Raw genomic sequence first — 8,415 nt, forward strand, 5'->3', positions numbered from 1 at the left:
ATTTGCCTGTCCAGCATGGCTCAGTGGCTGAGTGCCACCTTTGATTCTCAGTCAGGGCATATGCCCAGGTTGCAGGCTCTATTCCCAGTTGGGAGGGGGAGGGAAGGTGTGCAGGAGACTACAGATCAATGATTCTCTCTCATCATTGATGTTTCCATGTCTCTCTTCCTCTCTCTGAAATTAATACAAATATTTTAAGTCAGGCTATAAAAACACAGGGAACAGGCTTTAAGCAAAACAAAACAAAACAAAACCACCATCTCTACATTAGCTGTAATAGACTTTACCAAGCAATCACTGCACTCAGCTTGGCAAAGTTATCCCAGAATCCTTCTTTAACAGTGTTCCATAGTCATTAACAATTAATTCAAGCCCAAGTGCTTATCGGTAGATGAGTGGATAAAAAAGCTGTGGTATATTTACAACATGGAATACTATGCAGCCATAAAAATGAAGGATCTCTTACCCTTTGAGACATCATGGAGGGACCTGGAGAGTATTATGCTAAGCAAAATAAGCCAGTCAGAGAAAGACAAGTATCACATGAGCTCACTCATACGTGGAATCTAATGAAGAAAATGAAATTGAGGAACAAAATAGATCCAGAGATATAGAGGCATTGAAAAGATGGCAAAATCTCAGAGGGAAGGTGAAGGAGGGTGGGAAGAGATCAACCAAAGAACTTGTATGCATATATGCATAACTCATGGACACAGACAATAGGGTGAAGGCCTGGGGCGGGGCTGAGGTTGGGCTAGAATGGGTCAGTGTGGGGGGGCATATGTAATACTTTCAATAATAAAGATTTAATTAAAAAATAGTTCAAGTTTTCACAAAGGGTGAAGCTAACTTGTCACCTTCCTAATCTCTAATTTTAGTCAAATATCTATATACCCATAGGAAAATTTACATTTACCTTCCTGACTTCTAAATTATGTTAATTGAATAAACAAATGTTGATTGATCAGGGTTTTTTTGATCTTATAGTTAAAATAAAAAACAAATTATCATGACAGTAATGTATAGCTTTCTAAATTGACATCTGAAATTTTTAAAGGCTTTTTTTAGTTTTAATTTTATATGACATAACTAAAGTCATCATTGATAAAAATAAAAATTGAATTTTGCAGTTTCTTCTAAATTGTTGGTTGTTGATCTTATAACCTATGTAGGAATTGAGTGGTGATCATGATTATGCATATAAAATACATTGAATACTCAAGTTAATATATTTTTATGTTCCTCTATTTTCTGCCACCTCTGAGCCATCAACTCAGGACCAAGCCAAATTAGTCATTCCCACCTTCCAAATCACCACCCAGTGTTCCTAATTTGCTTCATTAGTTATATTTGTTTATTTGTCTCATAGAAATAGTGAAACATTAGAATCAGAAGGAAACATCTTTTAAATTAAAAAAAAATTATTCTCCCCACCTCTGTATTTGAAAAAGCAACCATTGTGAATAGAGCATTAGAATATACATTTTTAAAAAACATCACTGATGAGTCCTGTCTGGGTGGCTAACTTGGTTGGAGCGTCATCCCATACACCATAAAGGTTGCAGGTTTGATTCCCCATCAGGACACTTATGAGAGGCAGCTGATCTGTTTCTCTCTCACATCGATGTTTCTCTTTGCCTCTCTCTCTCTCTCTCTCTCTGTCTGTTTCTCTGTCTGTCTCTCTCTGTCTCTCTCCTTGGGTGAGGATTAAAAAAAATGTCTGATGATTCTGCTGCATGCTCTTAGGTCACAGGTTATAATCTCAGCTCCCACACTTTCCAAACATATGACTTCACAAGTCATTGGATATATTTGAAATATAAATATATCCATTATTATTGTGAAGAAAGCAGCTTACATCTTGCTTCACACCTGGTAGGAGTTTAACAAATGTAATTTTCTTCTTCTCTTCTACCCGTCCATCTTCACAAATTCCAGACTCATTGACAGGTGGTAAAAGAAATCTTCAGTGTAACCCCAGAATTGTGGCTGAGGGAGTTGAAGTGACTTCCCCATTCTCATACTTTTACTTATCACGATTCTCATATTGTATCCTCCTGTAGCTTGACCATATGCCCCTGCCACACTGTAGTATCCAATTCACCCCATGAAAAACTGGTTTTCCTTTTGATCTTTGGTGAAATAAGGGAGAAAAATAACATTTATTTAGAACCTGTTATGTATTATGTGTTTCATGTGAATTATGGCATTAAATTTGCACACTGATCATATGAAGTAGATATTTTCATCCCAGTTTTTCAGGTAAGAATACTAAGGACTAGATTATGTAATAAATGTATTCACTTGTAGTATGGAAACAATTCCAATTTCTGTGTCATTACCAAATTTATGTACTTTTCACTAATGTTCCAGATTGTTATTTTCTTCTCTCCAATGGGATTGTAGGGTGTTAGAATGCCACATTTTCAGGTAACACCTGCTAGGGAGAAGTCAACAACTTCTAATGCAGGCTGTGGGGGAAGGCCAAGCTCAGGAGGAGTTCTCTTAGCTTCTAGAAGAATTCTGGCCTAAGACTATATTTTCTAAGAGTGCTAGCTTTAATTCTAAGCTGCTGTTTTGCTTCTATCCACAACCATGATCTTACTGAATTGCAAACCACTTTGCAAGCCTCCAGATAAATGCTGTAAGTTCTCATTGCCCACTGACAATTCCTTACTAGTCAGTTTGACATTTTCCCCTTGGTACAGAACAATTGATGAAAAGCAAAGAACACGACTCTGGCTCTAAATAACATTCCAAGAGATGGTTACATAAATAATAGAAAATAAAAGAGGAATCGCTAAAATAAAGATTTTATCTCTAATAGTCAATAATTTGGAAGAGCTAGGACAATTTATACTTGACAATGTGGTCAGGTTTGAGTATGAAAAGTCAGTCAAACTATCTACATACACACACACAGGCAAAGAAAATGTCTATCATATTATATTTTTTGTGAACTTTGTTTGCTGTTATATAAAAATGCACATTTTGAGTGACAAAAAGGAGTTTATTCTGTTGTTATTTATTTGATTCTCTTGTTCCTTAATATAAAAAAATAGAACTAATGATGTTTTAGTACTTACTACCTTGAAGAAATACCAAGGATTAATTAGATGTGCATAAAGTAATCTGAGCTCCTTTGAAAAATAGCAATAATAAAGACTATTTCAATGAGAAAAATAATACACACATAACTTGCATATGTTAAATATGTTTATATAGAAACTATTTATATGTATATGCATACTAAATTTATATTTATACATATTTAATTTTTTCTCACACTTATACTTACATGTACAAATTTGCCTTTTTGCTTATTTGCTTGTTTACAAAAGTAAAAATACTTCCAGAAAATCCTTTGTCAATTTTTCAGCTCTTCAAGGAAAACTCTATTTAAAAGGTCTGGAATGTGTGTTAAGAAAAAGAAATGACTTCACATTTTCTTGAGAAGAAAAAGCAATTTCACAGTGCTCAAAATGGCTTAGAGTAACATGGATGTGTGTGTTTTTTCCCCCCACTGTATTCTTAATTAAGAAAGATTGACATCTGTGAAGGTTTCAAGCCAAATAAAAATCCCAAATTTTAATTAGCTTTTCTTATGGTGATGTTTTCCAGCTAGGAGACATTTGCTAATCTACCAGTTTCTGAGAGAGTAGCAGTACATAAATAATATTAATAATTATGTTTATTACTTCCATAAGTGTCACAGTATGCAGTCATGTAGAGATAGCACCAGATTCAATAATTAAATATACCACAGTGCCTTTTGGCATTCTCTCTTCCACCTCTGTAACCTGCCTTCCTAGCTGTCTATATTGTACACCTGACTGCCACCCACCATCCCTGACCCTCTGCCCCCTTAAACATGCCTCTGAGTACTCTAAGCATTTTAGTTCCATGTGCCATTCACGATGAAGTCGATTTTTCACAAAGAGTGACCCAGTTGTGTGACTTTCTAGCCTCTCTCTTACAAAAACTACAAATACTGTTTTCCATTGCTACTTGCCACAAGTTCAGAATATTGATAAAACAACCTTTGCTAAATTGAAATATTATACAGAAATCCAAGATGTTTTTACTCGTTTTATTAATAGCCAAAGACTGCATAATGTTTCTCTTCCTCAAGGGATGTGCTTATTTCAAGAAGGCAAAAACATTAATTCAAATAATGAATCACTGATAGTGGGATTTTAAGAAGTGTTTCCAGCCAGGACCAGGTGAGGTGATATTCAAATCTCATCTGATAGGTGACAATCCACTTTATGTTAGTGTAAAACACTTCTGAAAAATAGCTGAGGAAACAAATATCAATCATGTGTAATATGAATCACTGAGAGAATATATGACTAATCATAGGGAGGGATCTTGAGATAAATCAACACAGATACATATCACTTTTCATGTAAGTCTTTGCGTAATTGTATCTATGCAGGCTATACATAACATGCATGCACACCCTACACACATACATCACTATATTTATTTTGGCCCCAACCTCTCTGTTCATTATTTTCAATCATTTATGTTCTACTGCCAGTCAATCAATTGCATCAGCTATGGGGTCGTTTAATTAACTCATTGTGTTAGCTAAAAATAAGCCAGTTTTCTCACATTGTCTAAACCCAGCTATTATGTTTTTGGAATTATTAAACTCCTATGGGTATATAAAAGGGGCATCTGTATATAAATTTTACAAATTGTCTGAAATTACTTGACAAGTACATTATCATTTGGAAGCTTATTTTAAATGGGATTTCAGACATTTATTTGAAAGAACGGGGGGTTAATAAAATCAAAATTAATTAAAGAGATGATTAAATAACATGAGTTACAAATTCAAAACAGTTGACTCTTTTCAATGAATGAGTTGTCATTTGGAACATTATAATAAATAATGTAAGAATTTAGTTAAAAAATACAAATAGCCTGGCCGGTATGGCTCAGCAGTTGAGCATTGACCCAAGAACTAAGAGGTCACCAGTCCAGGCTGGTCAGGGCATATGCCTGGGTTATGGGTTCAATTTCTAGTAGGGGGCCTACAGGAGGCAGCCAGTTGCTGATGTTTCTCTCTCATCAATGCTTCTATCGCTCTATCTCTGTACTTTCTTCTCTCTCTAAAAATCAATAAAAACATATTTTAAAAAACACAAATAATTTTTTAATCTAGTGTTGAAGATAACTTAAAATAGTTGAAACAATCTTTAGTTATTGCAAATTAAGGTGGCATAATTTTTATATATCGGACCTTTTTTTTTAAATAGACTTGCTGGACTTTCAGAGGTATACTTCCAGCATCTTTGGACATCTGCATAGCTAAAAATGATACATAAGAGCTATTAATTGACTGAATAGATATGCTAGATATTTAAATTTATGACAATCTCTCTTTTACCTTTGGGAGCCTAAGATCAAATTTATAAAATTATATATTTTTTTCTAATGTGGCAGCTCACATTTCCTAGAGAACAAAGACATAAGATATTTCATCTAACTTCCATGCCTGTAACTATAGTTAAATCTACAAATTAATGTAGAGTTTTGTGTAGCACTAACCTGGTACAACTTCCCTCAAATTTGTCTCCTCACTACTTAAAAGTCCACTATTAGAGATTTGCTTCTTTATATCTAATAAACAACAAAATAATGTATTTATAGAGGAATTGACATTCACTTCAACAATAAAAGGTCCAGAGACAAAAATTATTTCACTTTTATATATCTTATTTTATATTATGGAAGTTGGAACAGATATTTAAAAGAAATAAGAGACAGTAATACATCCATACATATATACGTTTTTTGTTGTTGTTTTTGTGTTCTTTTGTTTGTTTGTTTGTTTTGTTTTGATTTTGGGTTTTTTTTAGGCACATACATATATACGTTTTTTTGTTCTTGTTTTTGTTTTTGTGTTCTTTTTTTTGTTTGTTTTGTTTTGATTTTGGGTTTTTTTTAGGCTCATAGAGTCACTTTTATTGAGAACTAAAGTTTTAGGAACAAACCACAAAAATAATTCTTTCCCTGGATTGGTTTCTGTGATCTTACAGTGAGGAGCCTAGAATGTGGATGGTCCTCTAACTTTCAGACCGATCAATGACCTTCTGTATCCACCTCTTCAGGCGGAACACGTGTGCGTAGAAGCCATACTTCCCATTCCTGTCACAGCCTTCACCCCACGAGACGATGCCCATTTGATACCAGCGGTTGTTATAGGGGCTCTTCATGACTAAGGGTCCCCCACTGTCACCTTCACAAGAATCCCCTCGTTTCCCTTCATCGGGCTTGTAACCAACACAGAACATGTTGTCGGTGATGCGGGTGCGGGTGGAGGCCTTGCAGACCGGCCGCTTCATGATGAGCAGGTTCACCACCTGCAGGACACTGGGCTGCACCTCGGCATGACTGGCTACCCATGTCTCCTTCAGGTTGCCCCAGCCTGTCACCCGCCCTTTGTATCCAGCCTGGAACAACCTGGCTGCCGTCTGCTTGTCGGGCAGGCACACGGAGTGGATGTAGCTGCTGAAGGTGATGGGCCTCTTGAGCTTCAGCGGGGCGATGTCGCGGTCCAGGATGCCCCTCCAGGTGAACCTGGGGTGGATGGAGATCTTCTCCAGCATGGAGATCTTTTCCATGCCTCGCTCATACCTGGCGCAGGAATGCTTGCCAGTGCGCACCAGAAGGTCATTCGCAGTGAAGTTCTTGTCCCAAGGGGGGTACAGGAGACAGTGGGCAGCAGTGAGGACCCAGCGGTCACTGATGAGGCTGGCTCCGCACAGCAGCTCCTGGGGACTCTTCCGGAAAAGCATCGCCTGCCAGGGCGCCAGGCCTATCTCCGCGTCCCAACCCTCCACGGTGCTCCCGTCGATGTAGGACTCCAGCAGCTCCTGCTCCGTCTTGTCCTCCAGCGACTTCTTCTCAAACAGAGGCCGCAGCCCACAATCTGCCTCCCCAGCCCCGAAGGTCTTCTCATTGAAGAAAGGCTAGAACGCCTCCACGGTGGTGTGCCCCTCGATGGCCGCGTCCGGGTCCTGGCTCTGCCCATCGACCGTCACCTCGTCCACCGGCTCCTCTGCAGAGACCCAGGCACCGGCTGGGAACGGACCTGGCCACTCCTCACCCCCATACATATGTACGTTTGTTAGATGTGGGGATTTGAAGAGGAAAAACACCAGCAGACTTAAATAAGAGTTTTCAATTTATAACTGAAACCAAGGTTCAGCTGTTTACCACCATGAAACTCAAACTCATGAGAAAGAAGCTTGTGAGAAACAAAAGAGGTTTATTCAAGTGTTGGCCCCCTGAGAAGATGGGGAACTCTTGTCCAAAACCCATCTCAACATCTCAGTGCAGGCAGAGGTTTTTATAAGGAGGGAGAGGAAGAGCAGAACAAAAAGATCAAGGAGATGGGGTTGAAAAGTTCTCTAAGTGGAAACCAGTAGAGTCCATTTCAATAAGGATCTCAAAACTGGTCAAGTTATGGTCTGGTGTGTGCCACCCGTGTCTTGGTCTACTAGTTTTACATCATTTTGTTTCTTTGGTTGAAGGTTAGCAAATCTCCCAGAACTGGAATGACTAAAGGTCAGAGTCTGCATCTTCTGAAGTTCATTCCTAGTATTCTGATACAAACATGCTACTTATCTACAAGCTACATATTGTCAGAGTCAGCATTTACAGAAACATTGTCAAAATAATGGTGTGGTGGGTTACAATTCCCAACTGTTAAAAAATGGGTGATGTCTTAACCCTAGCAGTTTTTGCTCAGTGGTTAGAGTGTTGGCCCTCAGACTGAAGGGTCAAGGTTTGGGGTTTGATTCCAGGCAAGAGCATGTACCTAAGTTGCAGGCTCCATCGATCCCCAGCCCAGTTGGGGAGGGGGGAGGGGGAGAGTCTGCGGAGGCAACAAATGGATGTGTCTCTCTCACATGGATGTTTCTCTCTCTCTCTGCCTTGCCCCCTCCCTTCCACTCTCTTATATCCTCAGGTAAGGATTAACAACAACAACAAAAGTGATGTCTTACAATTTTAGATTGCCAGGGAAGACCTCACTGAAAAAAGGTGATATTCAACAAATAATTAAAGGACATAGTCAAATGAGATATTTGAATATCCAGAAGAATACATTTTCAGGTTAAAAAAAAGCATTAAAAAATCCTTTTGACAGCAGTAAGGTCTGACAAGAGAAGTTAGAATAGTGACCAGGTACTTCCTGATCAAGATGACAGAGTAAATACAGGATGGGTTCACGTGTGGTAGATAAAAGTTGGGAGGGATATCTTTAGCTGCAGAGTTCCCCCTGAGGAGTGAGGGGTCCCAGCCTCACACAAGCCCCCCAACCCAGTGCCAGGAAGAAAAGTCCCCATAACATCTGGCTATGAAAATCAGCAGAGATTAACTTCATGACTTTTACAGGCT

General features: G+C 38.5%; 1 pseudogene; it reads right to left on the minus strand.

Annotated features, from left to right (window-relative positions):
- Positions 1 to 5,949: 5,949 nt before the first annotated feature.
- Positions 5,950 to 7,130, minus strand: LOC102261801 (annotated as a pseudogene).
- Between the last annotated feature and the right edge of the window lie 1,285 nt (positions 7,131 to 8,415).

The sequence above is a fragment of the Myotis brandtii genome, unplaced genomic scaffold (assembly GCF_000412655.1).
Source record: "Myotis brandtii unplaced genomic scaffold, ASM41265v1 scaffold388, whole genome shotgun sequence".
NCBI lineage: Eukaryota > Metazoa > Chordata > Mammalia > Chiroptera > Vespertilionidae > Myotis > Myotis brandtii.